The following is a 14,992-nucleotide window of genomic DNA, read 5'->3' on the forward strand; positions in this document are numbered from 1 at the left end:
AGTGTTACAAGTAACAAGACGTGAGTCCTGAGATGTTTTCTTATCTGCACATCCCAGAAGAATGAGCAGTTTCCTGTAAATGTGAAACACTTAACTTTCCTGCAGATCAGTTCATCGAGTTCCCAGCTCCACCCGGAGGCTTTCAGCGAGTTCCTGGGGCTCCATCAGAGGATGAGGAGGAAGCCTAGAATAAATACATCCCAACATCCTCAGATTTGGTTCTTGAGAGGCATTCTTCTAACATGTGATTGCCAGATACTGACAGGGCGCTCTCGCTGCTCAGATCCAGTCAATTGCGGCTTGTGTTTAATTAATCACTAATGGAATTCTTGACTCAAGTAATTAAAAAAACTACGATATTAACATAGTCACATTTTCATTATTCACAATTGTTATCGGTCTCCATATGTACAGAACACGCTCCGGAAAACAATGTTTGTCTTTCATTTGTAAAACAAATCTCCAGGAAAGCAGAAATTGTACTTCATTGAAGGGTTTTCACATGAAGATTGCAATCAAACTTTACCTTACAATCAAGCCTAATGGACGCTATAGGTGAAGTGTAGTATTATATGATGACCATTTATATACTGTTAGGGTTCATTCACATGGCGTACTGTCACTGCATATTACTTGCACATATTTCCTGTGCGTAATACATGGTGAATGGAGGCAATGAAGTCTATCAACTTTCATTCTTCTATTCACACCTGTGCTTGAACTGCGAGTGGACACTGCATTGAAAACGCTGGAGAAATAAATCGTAGTATATTCTATTTCTCCACGTATATATACAGATCTGCGCCACCACACAAAGATCCGAAGATACCAGGTTAAGGGTTTTACTCACCTGGTGCAGAGTGGGACCCCTATAGGTTTGTAGGGGAATACCCGCTTGCACCGATGATCCCAGTTAGCTTGTAGAATATATAGATGAATATACAGGATCCCCGAATATCCTTGGTTCAAGGAGATGCAGCAGGAGGGAGTAGCCCCAGAAGGTATTCAACCGACAATGGGAAGAATGTAGTAGAAAAGAAAAAGAAAATTCCTCCTGCGCTCTTATCAGGGGTCTTTCAATCCAGATGAAGAAACTGTCAGGTCTCCACGATGTTCAGCAGAATATATTTATTCAAATAGTACACATAAAAAATGTATACAGTTGCAACGCGTTTCGGCGTTCTTATAAACGCCTTTTTCAAGCATGACGTGTATATAACAATGTCCTCCTTTTATGGTATTACTTACCCTCCTCAGGGATGGGGTCCGAGGCTCACGGCATGGGACACCGGTCTCTCCCGCGCTGACGTATAGATGGTGCGACGGGAAGCTTACTATGACGGGTTAGTCGCTAGAGGTTGTCGCATGGAATTAAACTTTCTCTGTGTGATTATAACATTGTTATAAGTAACTGATTACAGTATCAGAGAAAAGCATCATTTATTGTGGAGAACTGGCCCCTTGTAGGGAGGCTCTAGTACCCTGTTGTACCGCCTCTAGCTTGGATACAATATGTGATACGGGTGGATATGGAGGCTCTAGTACCACCATGTAGCTTGGATGCAAGATGGCATACGGGTGGGCATGGAGACTCCAGTACCCTGTTGTACCGCCTCTAGCTTGTATAGAAGATGTGATACGGGTGGGCATGGAGTCTCTAGTATCCTGTTGGGCCATCTCTAGCTTGGATACTAGATATGATACAGGTGGGCAGGGAGGCTCTAGTGCCCTGTTGCCATGTAGAGAAGGGCTGCCACCTGAGGTAGAGTGCTCAACTTGCCTCATAGCTGGGGCGTCCCTTTATGTGATGGCCTTTTAATAAATCATGTGATATTTTTAAAAAGCCAGACAGCTCGGTCTTCTATACAATCTTGTACATATTTAGCCAGCAAAGGTTGTGGAGAATAACTTCTAGTGACACCATGTGGCCACTGTTGCAAGATACAGTCTGCTTGTAATGGTACAGATTTAGAAAACGATAAATTTTTACAGATTTTGATAACTACAATACTATAATGTACTACAATGCTCTAAATCAAGTTATTATAATGCGCCATATTAATTTTATTACATCTTTAGTTTCGTTTTGAAAAATAAAAACACACTGGTTTATATATTATTTTATTTGTTTTTTTCTACATATGGTAGGCTAAAAGAGGTTGTCTGGTTATTGGAGACCCCCGCTTCAATGGGGCTACCTGCATTAACTCTTTCCAATCCACTGTCTGACCTCTGAAGACATTATGATTTAAGGCTGTACGGCTCCGATGTTGGAAGACGTCCGTCGGGGTTCTCTTAGTGTATATTGCCAGCCTCTCTGCTGTTGGAGCCTATCCAACGTGTCACCTCATGCAGTACTGGCTTTAGCCAGCATATAGTGCTGTTGTATAACAACAGAAAAAGAGTAGGCCCCCTAGGAACACCAGAATACAAATTGGATTGGAAAGGGTTAAAATAATAAATTGAGTTATACTTTCCCCCCCAATGTGGCCACCAGGATCCACCGCTGCAGCCCAGCCGTGGTTGCAGTGATGGTTGTAACAATGATGTCACAGGAAATCAGGTGACTGCTGCAGCCAATGAGAAGCTGCAGCATCACGTTCCTGAACTTCTGGCACCATGGCACTCGGGAGGTGAGCGCCAATGCCAGGAGAACGAGCACTTACGCTGCAACATTTCATTGGCTGCAGTAGTCACCTGATTTCCTGTGACATCATCTGTCACATCTTTATCCCCAGGACCCCAGCGGGGCTGCAGTAGTGCATCCCGGCAGCCGCAGGGGAGTAAGTATATCTCAGTTTATTATTTTAATGCAGACGGCCCCATTGAAGCCGGGGTCTGCAAAAACCAGACAACGCCTTTAATAAAGAAACTAGACTTTATATTTTTTAGTCTGTAAATCTTTGTACATTACATTTAACCCGTTCGCTTCCACCATCTGTATGTATATGTCCTAATCATGTATGTAGCGTGCAGCTAGGACATATATGTACATCTTTCACCTTAGTGGAATGTCTCGTATAGTCCTCGACCAGTAACTTTTCCTGGGTTGGCATTTGTCAGTCTAATCCTAATGAAGTGATTGGGATTTGAAATGATCAGCTGTGGGCCATGAGAAGTGATAAATGTAGCAGCCAAAATCCCAGGAGCGATCATCGCTGGGATGAGCTGTTGGGCATCTGCATCCGACTGGTCATCCCGTATAAAAGCCCCCTAACTTGGTAGTGTGAAAGCTGCGAGTGTCCAGCTCTGCTTGCTACCCAGTCACCAAGATATTAATTGTTGGTTCTAGAAGCCGATGTGAACTGTTACTAAGCCGCGTGTCGTCTGTGTCTGTGACCACAATCTGTTTGGGAATGGGAATTCTAGTTTTGTGTAGATGACCTTATCTCTTCCTAGAACCCAGCGCCTTCTCTCTCTAAGATGGACAGCTCAGTGCTTTGCAGAGACTGCCATCACTAAGCTCTCCAGCTGTAGAGTTTGGCGTCTTCGAAGTTGTGGAAGAACGTATTGTTCTGTAAACTATTCTCAAAGATTTCAGTTGTGAAAATAGAATGTTGTACAGCGCTGCCCTCCAGTGGACATGTGGAGGAACTGCTTTTCTATAGTGAGTACATTTCAGTACATCAAATTAAAAAGGGTAACTGTGCAATATGGCAGGAAAATGTATCTTTGACAAAGGGTTAACATTCTGTTAAAGAAGAACTATAATAGTGTTCAAATATTTCCCGTGTCTGCAACTGTTAATTTTTGTTTGGGGTCATTTGACTGTTGCTATTAGCAGAGTGTATATATATATATATATATAAAATATGTATGTGTGTGTGTGTGTGTGTGTATGTATATATATATATATATACATGTGTGTGTATGTATATGGTTTCTATCCCAGACAGTTCATAACATAATAAAAGACTTTGAGGACATCTTGCCACACATGCTATAATTATAACCTATGATGATTTTTTGTATTATTTAGTATAAGGCCGGGCTCACATGACCAGATTTAAATTGTGGTTTCCACGATAGGCGTCTGCGTTGACTTTCTGCATTAAAACGCAGGCATTGAACGGCATTCATTTTCAAATTTTCCTTCACACCCGCGGATATGAATTGCATATTCCACAAGCAGAAGAAAAATCTCAGCATGCTCTATTTTATCACAGAATCAGCGTAGACAGTCTCCGTTGCTGTCTATGGATGTGTCCGATCCAAAGCCCATACGCAATTAACATTGCGTATGGACTGCGGGTACCCACGTCATTGCTAAGCAACAGCGCAGGAAATTCAAACGAGCAAAAAGAAACCTTTACTGCGCATGACCGCCTGCAAGCCTCCGCAGTCATCTGCAATGCAGTTAGGGGAGGTACGCAGGGTCATCAGCCGGGCTCACAGCTGGAATCCGCTGTGGACCTCCCACTTGAGGAATCCAACTCGCTCATGTGATACCCGACCTAACCCTGTAAAATAGCATCCGTTTCTGATTTTCCCTCGGCTCATGATGAGAAAAGTAACAGACAACACCCAGTTTGCTCAAGTATAGTATTATCAGTGTTTCCCAACTCCAGGCCTCAGGGACCCCCAACAGGTCATGTTTTCAGGATTTCCTATAGTAAGAACACCTGTGGCAATGTCTGAGGCACTGGCAATAATTACATCACCTGTGCAACATTGAGGAAATCCTGAAAAGCGGCCCTGTAGGGGATCCTGAAGACTGGAGTTGGGAAATACTGGTATCATAAATGCAATACTTTCACTATTTGACTAAATTCTGAAAAAAAACCAAAACTGTTCAGCCAGCAGTAAATGCATTTTAGAGGGGAAAAACTACCATTTACTTATGTATCGTTCAAATGTAGTTGATGTGCAGCAGATAATGTAGTTCCTCAGTTACGATCAGTCAGAACACAGCGTGGTTGATGGCGCTCAAGACCTCATCGGCTACCAACATAACTGAACTCCACTATTCTGTCTGCTGAGCCCCCCTTCAAAGACATAAAAACAAGCAACTGAATATTAGTGAGTATGCAACTGAATTTGCATCTGCATGTATCTAGACACTAGATATAATTAACTATAATGTAGTACTATCCTACGAACAATGTCCCTAATACTCTACTAATATCAGTATATTCTAAAAGGAATAAAGATTACAGAGCATAATACATAAAATGGCTTTTGGCTAGTGGCTCATACACTTCTAGGGTCATCTTTCTATTTTCTTCCTATGAAGTGTCTGAGTTCTAAAATAATAAGCTTGCTATACTAACCAATACACTGCCCACCCTCAGGAGATCAAGCATCTCATCCCCCCAATCCGATCAGTGGCTGATGCAGCAGGCCTGCAGGTTATTTACTAGGCCTCCATTGCAGACATATAGTCCTCTCAGAGGCTGACCTCACTTACAGGTCAATGTGCTGAACATCTCAGTATATACTGCTTAATGTTAGTCCATGATTTACTTGGGGTAGCGCTATTCCCTGCTCACGCTTCCTGTCTCTTTCCATTGGCATTGTGCCCTACCAGCACCACCTTGCTTCCTTGTTCCTCCTCCAGTCTTCAGTGGCATAGACACCAACTCAGCTCACTATGCAGAAGAACATTTTATTATCAACCAAATTGCAAGTGTCCAGTGAACATGGTAATTTCCGTTGTGCCAAATTTTGATGCATGCTATGATTTTGGTGCAATTTCTTGAATGTCTTTCCCATTATATCCCTAAGACAATATTGCACATTAGGGTGGGTCTTTACACAAAGAGGAGAGAGTTTGAAATCTACTCTCACTCTATGCAGAGTATTAATAAGCAGACAGCTGCCAATAATTGGCTGGAGATTGGGGTGGGTGTTGCTAGCCTGCTACACATCAATATCCAGGACTACTTTAAATAGTGCTCTATGCATGTGCTGCTACAGATAAAAAGCAAGCTACTCCAAAACTCCTGCACAGATCTACACAGCAGACATATCACTGTAGCAGGCACTACCTTATGCTGCCATCAGTGAAGTACATACATTCACAGGGTCAGTATTTGAATTAGACAGGGCAATCCATGGCAGAAATAACTCAGAATAACGTGTAGATTTGCACTTAGATTAGCTCTGTTAGACCACACTTTCACAGATGAGTGTGATATTGATTCTCGAAGGGTTAAAACTGTGAGATTTTGCCTGCAAGTGCAATGCAGTTTGTGAGAAAAATGCACTGAATTGTTGGGAATCTCTCTCCGAGTAATGGGTAATGGGTCTAATTAAATATTATCCGCTCTTGCTGACAATGGTGTTAGTGTACCATGTCTCCACCAGAAGTGTGGGTGGAGACATGGGTTGGCTACCCTGAGTTGCAGGGGACAGCCAGGTGACGTCCACAACATCCACCTGACAGCGTTCCCTGCCACTGTTCAATCTTCACTCCTACTGACAGCTGTATATGCCTGCACTCCTGTCCCCCGCTGATAGCTGTCTGTGCCGCTGTCCCATCTGCGCTCCCACTGACAGCTGTGTCTGGCTGCGCTCCCATTCCCCGGCAATGATGGAGGCGCTATTTGCCTCAATGCCGACCTTGTGTCCGCTGATGCAGTCCCCCAATGACAACTGTGTCTGTCTGCACTCCCGTCCAGGAGACACCGCTACGTGACTGCCAGAGCCGCATCCAAGAGCTGCCCTAGCAGGAGCAAGAGCGGCCACAGTGGGACTGCCGGAGCAGCTTCCATGAGCTGGCCAGCCAGGAACAGAAGCGGCCCTGCCGGAGCTGCTTCCAGGGGCTAGCCGGCCAGAAGCTGCAGCACTCACAGAGGCAGAGGCAGTGGCAGCGCTGGTTCCATGAGCTGCCTGGCCAGGAGCAGGAGCGGTCACAGTGGCCCTGCCAGAGCCACTTCTAGGAGCTTGCTTCTTTGCTGGTGGAGGGAGTGCTGGAGAACACATAAGGACACATCTACTAGAAGTCCACAGTGCAGAAGCCGGTACAGGACACATGGCACAGCACCAGAGGGGAAATAATGCTCACCCAAGACACGAGACTGGAGGGGTGATAATGGCTACCCATTCTCCAGGCCAGCCAATAAAATTGTGGGCATCGCTTGGGGGCGTTCTTCTTGTCTCCACACATTCTTCATGGTGGAGACAAGATATAATAATACCTCTGACAATTTTATCTTCCAGAAAGCAGAAGTGTCTTGGACCTAATTTTTACCAACAGGGAGGAAATGGTTGAGGAAGTATGGGTGGCTGGGATCTTATAAGGCAGTTATCTTGCTATCCTTGAATTTTGTATAAAAAGGGGGGGAAGACCTGAGAAAACTCAGACCTCAGGGTTGGATTTCAGAAAGGCAGATTTCAATGAACTCAGTAAGAGGGTAGTAAGAATCCAATGGCTGGATGTTCTTAGGACAGAAATGTCCAAGGAGGATGAGAAATTTTGCAAAGCACAATCATTAGCAATCCCTAAAAGAAGGAAGAATAGGAAGCATTTAATGAGACCAGGATTGATGAACACAGAACTTATACATATGATAAAAAGAGAGAAAAAATTGTCTATCAAATGGAAATAGGGGGGGAATATCTAAAGAAGAATATAATGCAGTCTGCAGAAACTGTAGGACAAGTGTCAGAAAAGCTAAGTCTTGCAAAAAAGGCTAAGGATTTGGAGGTAATTCAAAAGCAAAAGAAAAGTCAAAGATGCTATGGATGTTTACAAGATGAAAATGGTGAATTGGTTAAGAATGATGTTGAGAAGGCCGAACTTTTAAATTCCTATTTTGTATCTGTTTTCTCTCAGAAAGTAGATGGAACATCAACTGATCTTCCCTGTGCTATTGGGGGGATAAAAGAATGCAGGCTATCTATAATTAGAGAGATGGGGAGGGAACACTTAGTTACCTTAGATGAATTAGATTCTAAGATACTGAAGGAAGCAGCATGGGTAATTGCTGAACCACTTGCCGTAACCTGTGAAAATTCCTGGAGAACAGAAGTCCCAGAAGATTGGTAAAGGGCAAATGTTGTCACTATTTTTAAAAAAGGGAAGAAGGTGAAGCCAGGAGACTACAGGCCTGTGACTTCTATATCGGGAAAGATCTTTGAACAAATTATTAAACAGCATGTATGCAAGTACTTGGATGAAAATAGAGTAATTAACCAGAGCTAGCATGGGTTTGTAACAAACACGTGATGCCAGACTAATCTAATTTCCTTCTATGACAGAATCTCCAACTGGGTTGATCAGGGAAATATAGTATATCTTGGCTTCAGCAAAGTATTTGACAAAGTATCTCATTCCATCCTTATTGAAAAAATGACCAAATATGGGATTGTCAAGGCAACAGTTAGGTGGATTCACAACTGATTGAATGATCGCACTCAAAGAGTAGTCATAAATGGCTACATATCCAATTGGAAGAATGTCTCAAGTGGGGTACCACAAGGCTCTGTCCTAGGCCCAGTGTTTTTCAACATTTTCATAAATGATCTGGTTGAAAGGAATTGAGGGGAAACTGATGAAATTTGCTGATGACACAAAGCTAGGAGGGATAGCTAACACTAGAGAAGAGAGAGATAGAGGATTTGAAGAGATCTATACAAGCTTGAACAGTGGGGGGCGACTAACAGAATGGTATGTCACAAGTAGAAATGCAAAGTCCTACATCTGGCCAAGAAAAATTTTAAAAAAGCACATACAAAATATGAGGAATTGAGCTAAGCAGCAGCATATGTGAAAAAGACTTGGGTGTACTACTAGATCACCGACTGAACATGAGTCAACAGTGTGATGCAGCAGCAAAAAAGGCAAATACAATTCTGGAATGTATTAGGAGAAGCATAGAGTCTAGATCATGTGAGATAAGTATCCCCCTCTCCTTTTCCTTGGTCAGACCTCATCTGGAATACTGTGTCCAGTTCTGGGCACTCCAATTTAAAAAAACATAGACAAACTGGAGCAAATTCAGAGAAGAGCAACCAGGATGGTGAGCGGTCTGCAAACCATGGCCTATGAGGAACAGTTAAATGATCTGGGAATGTTTAGCTTGCAGAAAAAGAAGGCTGAGAGGAGACTTAATAGCTGTCTACAAAAATCTGAAGGGCGGTGACATTGCAGAGGGATCAGCCCTATTCTCATCTGCACAAGGAAAGACTAGAAGCAATGGGATGAAACTGAAAGGGAGGAGACACAGATTATATATTAGACAGTGAGGGTGATCAATGAGTGAAACAGGTTGCCACGGGAGATGGTGAGTTCTCCTTCAATGGATGTCTTCACACAGAGGCTGGACAGACATCTGTCTGGGATGATTTAGTAAATTTACTGAGCAAGGGGTCGGACCCGATGACCCTGGAGGTCCCTCCCAACTCTACCATTCTAGGATTCTATGGTGTGCGAATTTCATGCATGTTTTTCATGCATGTGAAAAATCGCATGTTGTTTCTATAGGGAAATGTAAAAAAATGCATCTCATTCACATGAAAATCGCATGCACAACCAATTTTTTTTTAATTAACTCACCCTCAGAGAGGGGTGCAAAAAGATAGTGACAGGGTCTCTTTATCAACAGTCTAAACTGGACAACCTATTTGAAAATGCAGTTTTGAGATTGATGGATTTTATATCTGTTGTAACATACTGTACTTTACTTGTTGGATTCCAGCTCCGCATTTACTTTCTGTCTGCATAATGCAGAAAAGTTATCATATTGTGTGTTATACAGTACGTTACCCTTTTATGTTCACAGTTATTGGCAATGGCCCGCTAAAAGCCACACTCACTATAGCACAAAACCTGCATGTACTGTAAAGAAAGTTTTTTGTTTAACTTCTCTACCTGTAATCAATGGCTGTGATCAGTTTAAAGGGGTTGTTCTGCTTTAAACTACTGATGGCCAATCTTTAACTCAGCTAGAACATCCATAATAGTCATGCTAACTCTCATACATGGGGCACCTTGATCTAACAGCTGATTTCTGGGTTTGCTAGACCAAACAGTAATACCTTGCGTTAAGAGTGCCTTAGCTTACAAGTTTTTTGACTGATTTAAGAGCAAAAACTTGGGTTAAGAGCCTTGCTCTCAATGGGGCCGCCGCTGCTGCCGGCAACCCCTGAAGTGATTTTCGGGAAGGGCTTTAAATATAAGCCTTTCCATGAAAATCTTCTCTAGCTGTAGTAAAAAATATATACTCACCTGTCCGCCGCTGCCAGGGCTAAGGCGTGTCCAGCCATCGCTTGTTCTCCCTACATTTTTAACCCCGCCTGCTGAAAAGCTTCAGAGAAGTGCAGCGAGAACAAGCAGTGGCTAGACGCGCCTGAGCCCCGGCAGAAAGATGAGTATATATATTTTTTATTTTTTTACTACAGCTAGGGATGATCTTCAGGGAAGGGCTTATATTTAAAGCCCTTTCCCGAAAATCACTGTGGGGGTGCCGGCGTCCTAATGCTTTCAATGGAGCAACGCCATCATCATTAAAATCAGTGGGAGAGCATCGTGATCCGAAACGGATTAATTGCTTTTCCATTCATTTCAATGGGGAAAATTGATTTGACTTATGAGTGTTTTGGGTTAAGAGCTCCGTCATGGAACAAATTAAACTCTTAACTCAAGGCACCACTCTGAAGCAAAATCTTAAAACCTGCAAGGGATTTTACATGAGGCTCAAGGGCATCATTGGCTGGCAAACAACTCCAACATACTGCCGCATCCCGCACATGGATATTTCTGCTTGATATCTCAGGGTGACATTTATGGATGGCTTAAGAAACATAAATTCTTATCTCACAGGGGATGTGTCATCAGAAAATTCCCTGCTGTATAAATCCAATTTTTATGTTTGGGCTCCCACACACTTGCGTTTTTTGTTAACGCGATTGTTAATGGGACTTTCTATTGTAAAAAAACACAACGCGTGCGTTTTTAACATTAGAAAGTCCCATTGACAATCGCGTTAACAAAAAACGCAATCACAAGTGTGTGGGAGCCCTTAAACATATTTTTTTTAAATTTGCCATTTGTTTGTAATTTTCAATGTCAAGACCTTAGAGGGGTTCTCTGGCGACAGAATATTCTGTAAATCTTCAGTCAGCAGTATTAAAACATCAGATTACATGCTCACCCCTCCATGTTCCATAGCCACTGCTGTCTCGTCGGCTCTCCGGGGGTCCCTACTGAACTTCACTTCTGGGAGGGGGGTAACAGCACTGGGTCACATGAGCACCACAGCTATTCTCCAGCTGAAGGGAGCCAGTGATTGGCTGCAGCAGTCACATGGCCCTTTTGTTGGCTCCCTGCATCTGGAAATGAAGACGAGCGAGGATTGGTGAGACAGGAGTGACACAAAAACGCCTCGCATTTTGCGGGGAAATCGCACGTTTTAAAGCACAATATTGGGCTGATATTGCACTTGCCCATGTGAAATTAGCCTAAAAGTACTGTGTAACTTTTTTGCTATACAGATTTTCCTAATGAAGGACACGTCATGTGAAGAGAACCTCATCTGTGCTGATCTGGGAGATGAGCGGTGGAAAGAGGTGGCTTCCCAAGTGCTACTAGCGCCAGCCAGGTCAGAGGAGTATATCTGTATCATCAGACATAATTTGGTTAACTGCCGCTGAAATTGAAGAGGATGAATATGAGATGATTTCCTCATCTTCCTTCATCTGGTGATTGCAGACTCCGATCCTTTCATCCTGCTCGCTCCCTGTAATCCGTGTACAGAGGATCCATCGTGATTTCAGCTCTGGTCTTTCTATCTTCTCTCTTTCCTCCTGTCAGCATTTTGTTTGGCAGGTGTAAAATATTAATTGCTTCCGAAGGGACCCGTCATCTCTCGTCTCTTCTTACGGGTGGATATAATGCTCCTCTGTAAATAGCATTAGTGCCAATTGTCTCCTTATTTCTTTCGCACCTCTTTGCCCCTGACAATTAGTTCTTTCTAATTAAATTCAGACTTTGGGATGTTTCATGTAATTGCTTAAAATAAAAAGCTAAATTTGTCTGTTCTTTTGTGTTATTACGCTGTATCTCTCAGTGACAGCAGGTTGAAGGACGAACTGCTGTGAAGCGGCAGGCGTGTAGACACAGGAAGGGCTGACTGTACGCTCCGAGATTGATGAGGTCTATTCATTCAAATTAAGACATTGGGAATTTCAGCTCATACAAATGATAGAATTCGCTCGCTGCAGGGAGTGCAGAATTATGGAGGGACCGCAGGGAGGGGAGTTCTCCTGCTCTTGGTATTGTCTGAACTTTTGGCAAGCAGTAGACAATTGTTCTGGTGACTGCAGCTCTGAAAGCGACTTTGCCCACCGGATGGAACAGGCCACATGGCGCACCAAAAAAGAAGGCTACCTGCGGACTTGGATGCAGAATTGAAAATGGCTTAAAATGTGCCTGCAATTCTGCAGCAAAATCTGCACCTAGGGCAGTTTCAGACGGCCGTATGCGCAACTATGCTCACCATTACAGACCATAGTTTCTTATGAACAGGGTTTTTTTACTCCTGCCATTCAAAAAAAACACAGGAAGATAGGTTCTGCCCTAGTATTAACTACATGTGGGAAGTTAATTCTCGCACGTAGTATTAACAGGCAAGAATCCCGATAGTGAAAACGAAACCATTGAAATCAATAGTTTCATTTCGTCCCGTAATGTGGCCCTGATTTTCATGGTCATATAATGTGACTAAAACACGTTCGTCTGTTTAAGCCCTTAGACCTACGGATTTTGATGTGTTAGGGCTTCGAATGACAAGTGTGTTTTATCGCAAAAAAAAGATAGGACCTGCTCTATTTTGTGCGCATTTTAACACCAAAGAGCCCCACAGAGGTCTATTGGGGGCGCACAAACACGCATATTTGTACACGTGCGTATGTGGCAAATGCTGCGCAAACCCGTGATCACTGGCATAGTGTTAGGCCAATACGCACATTATTTGCACAGGCACACACGCAAAATACACTTTTTCACTGTGCAAAAATGTTGCGTAGGAGGGAGCATATTGTCACATATGCTCATTAGGGATGAGCGAGTATACTCGCTAAAGCACTACTCGCTCGAGTAATGTGCCTTAGCCGAGTATCTCCCGGCTCGTCCCTGAAGATTCGGGAGCTGCCGCAGCTGACAGGTGAGTCGCAGCGGGGAGCGGGGGAGAGCGGGCGGGAGAGAGGGAGAGAGAGATCTCCCCTTCGTTCCACCCTGCTCTTCCCGGCAGCTCCCCGCCCCGCGCCGGCCCCGAATCTTCAGGGACGAGCGGGGAGATACTCGGCTAAAGCACATTACTTGAGCGAGTAGTGCCTTAGCGAGTATACTCGCTCCTCCCTAATGCTCATATATCAAAGCCCTAATTCCAGAGCTGCAGATTTGGCTGCATTCTGCAGTATAATTCCATCCATGTAAAAGGTACCTAATGTGATGCACATTGCAATGATAACTCAGGGCTCATTAACACAAGTGTATTTCCGCACATTTTCCATGCATAGTGAATAAAACTCATTTATTTCAAAGGGTTCCTGCATGTGAGCATATTTTTTCACGCAATGTGTGACCGCATAAAAAAATATGCAACTTTCCCTACGTTGTGTGCATTTGCAAAATGCAAGACGACATACATAAAACCTGCGCATTTGCTGAGCATGCCAATGTGATTTTGTGTGTATGTTTTTGTGAGCGCAAACAGACAGTTCATCTGTGCACACAAATACACAAAGGAGCGCATTTCAGTTAGGCAAACACATAGTGGCCAGGTATAAATAGATGATGGGAGAGATGTATGTACTGACCCCTGATATATCTATACATAGTTATTAGAGCGCCCCCTTGTTACAGTCCTAGGTATAACAGATGATGGGGGAGATCTCTGTACTGACCCCTGATATACCTATACATCGTTATTAGAGCACCCCCTTGTTACAGTCCTAGGTATAACAGATGATGGGGGAGATCTCTGTACTGACCCCTGATATAGCTATACATCGTTCTTAGAGCACCCCCTTGTTACAGTTCTGGGTATAAATAGATGATTGGAGAGATCTCTGTACTGATTCCTGATATAGCTATACATTGTTATTAGAGCCCCCCCCCCCCCCCTCCCTTGTTACAGTCCTTATTATCTCTACTTTTTAAAGGGCCAACATTTTAAGCTTTAACCTTTTACTATTTATATAATTGAAGAATATTTTAGGGTGAGCCTCAGAAACTGATCTTCAGCCTTACAAACTGTCATCGGTCTTCAATAAAAAAAAAAGCCCAGAAAACCCCCTTAGGGCACCAACACACATTGCAAAATTGCTGCGGGCATTCTGCAATGGAATACCCACAGCAACTTCACAGGAATCCCACGGTGGCAAAATCCACACTTAAACGAAGCAAATTTGACCACATTTTTACTTGCAGAACCGCTGTGGAATTAACCCTTGTATTTTAAGGGCTTCTTCCAGTGGCCGTGATTTCGGGACATTTTGTAAAATCATGCCCGTGAAATGTGACTAAACGAAACCATTGAATTCAATGGTTTCATTTTCATGGCCATGTTTCTTGTCTTATCTTTCTCTCACGTAGTTTTTATGCATGCAAGAAAAGATAGGGCAGGACCTACTTTCTACAATTTTTTTTTTTACCTGCGCAATAGTGTGAACTTTTAGTGGTAAAAAAAGACTTTGGACTGGTTCATGCAAAAATATGCTCCACAGCAGCGAGCGTATTTGTGCATGCGCTTTAGAATCAACAGCGTTTTTAAAAACACTGCAGATTCATCACAGAAAAATTCTGTACCATGTGAAGATGATTTCTGAAATACGGGGTCTGTACTGTTAAGGGCTTACACACATGAACATGTATTTCTGCCGTTATGCGGGCGTGACAATCATAGTTGCATAATGGGTCAAAGCGAAACCACTGATTTCAATTAATTTCAATGGCTTCGTTTTCACTATCGAGATTCTTGCCCCTGTTAACCCCTTAAGGACATGGCCTATTTTGGCGTTAAGGACCAAGCGATTTTTGGTATGTTTC

The sequence above is a fragment of the Eleutherodactylus coqui genome, chromosome 4 (assembly GCF_035609145.1).
Source record: "Eleutherodactylus coqui strain aEleCoq1 chromosome 4, aEleCoq1.hap1, whole genome shotgun sequence".
NCBI classification, from domain to species: Eukaryota; Metazoa; Chordata; class Amphibia; order Anura; family Eleutherodactylidae; genus Eleutherodactylus; species Eleutherodactylus coqui.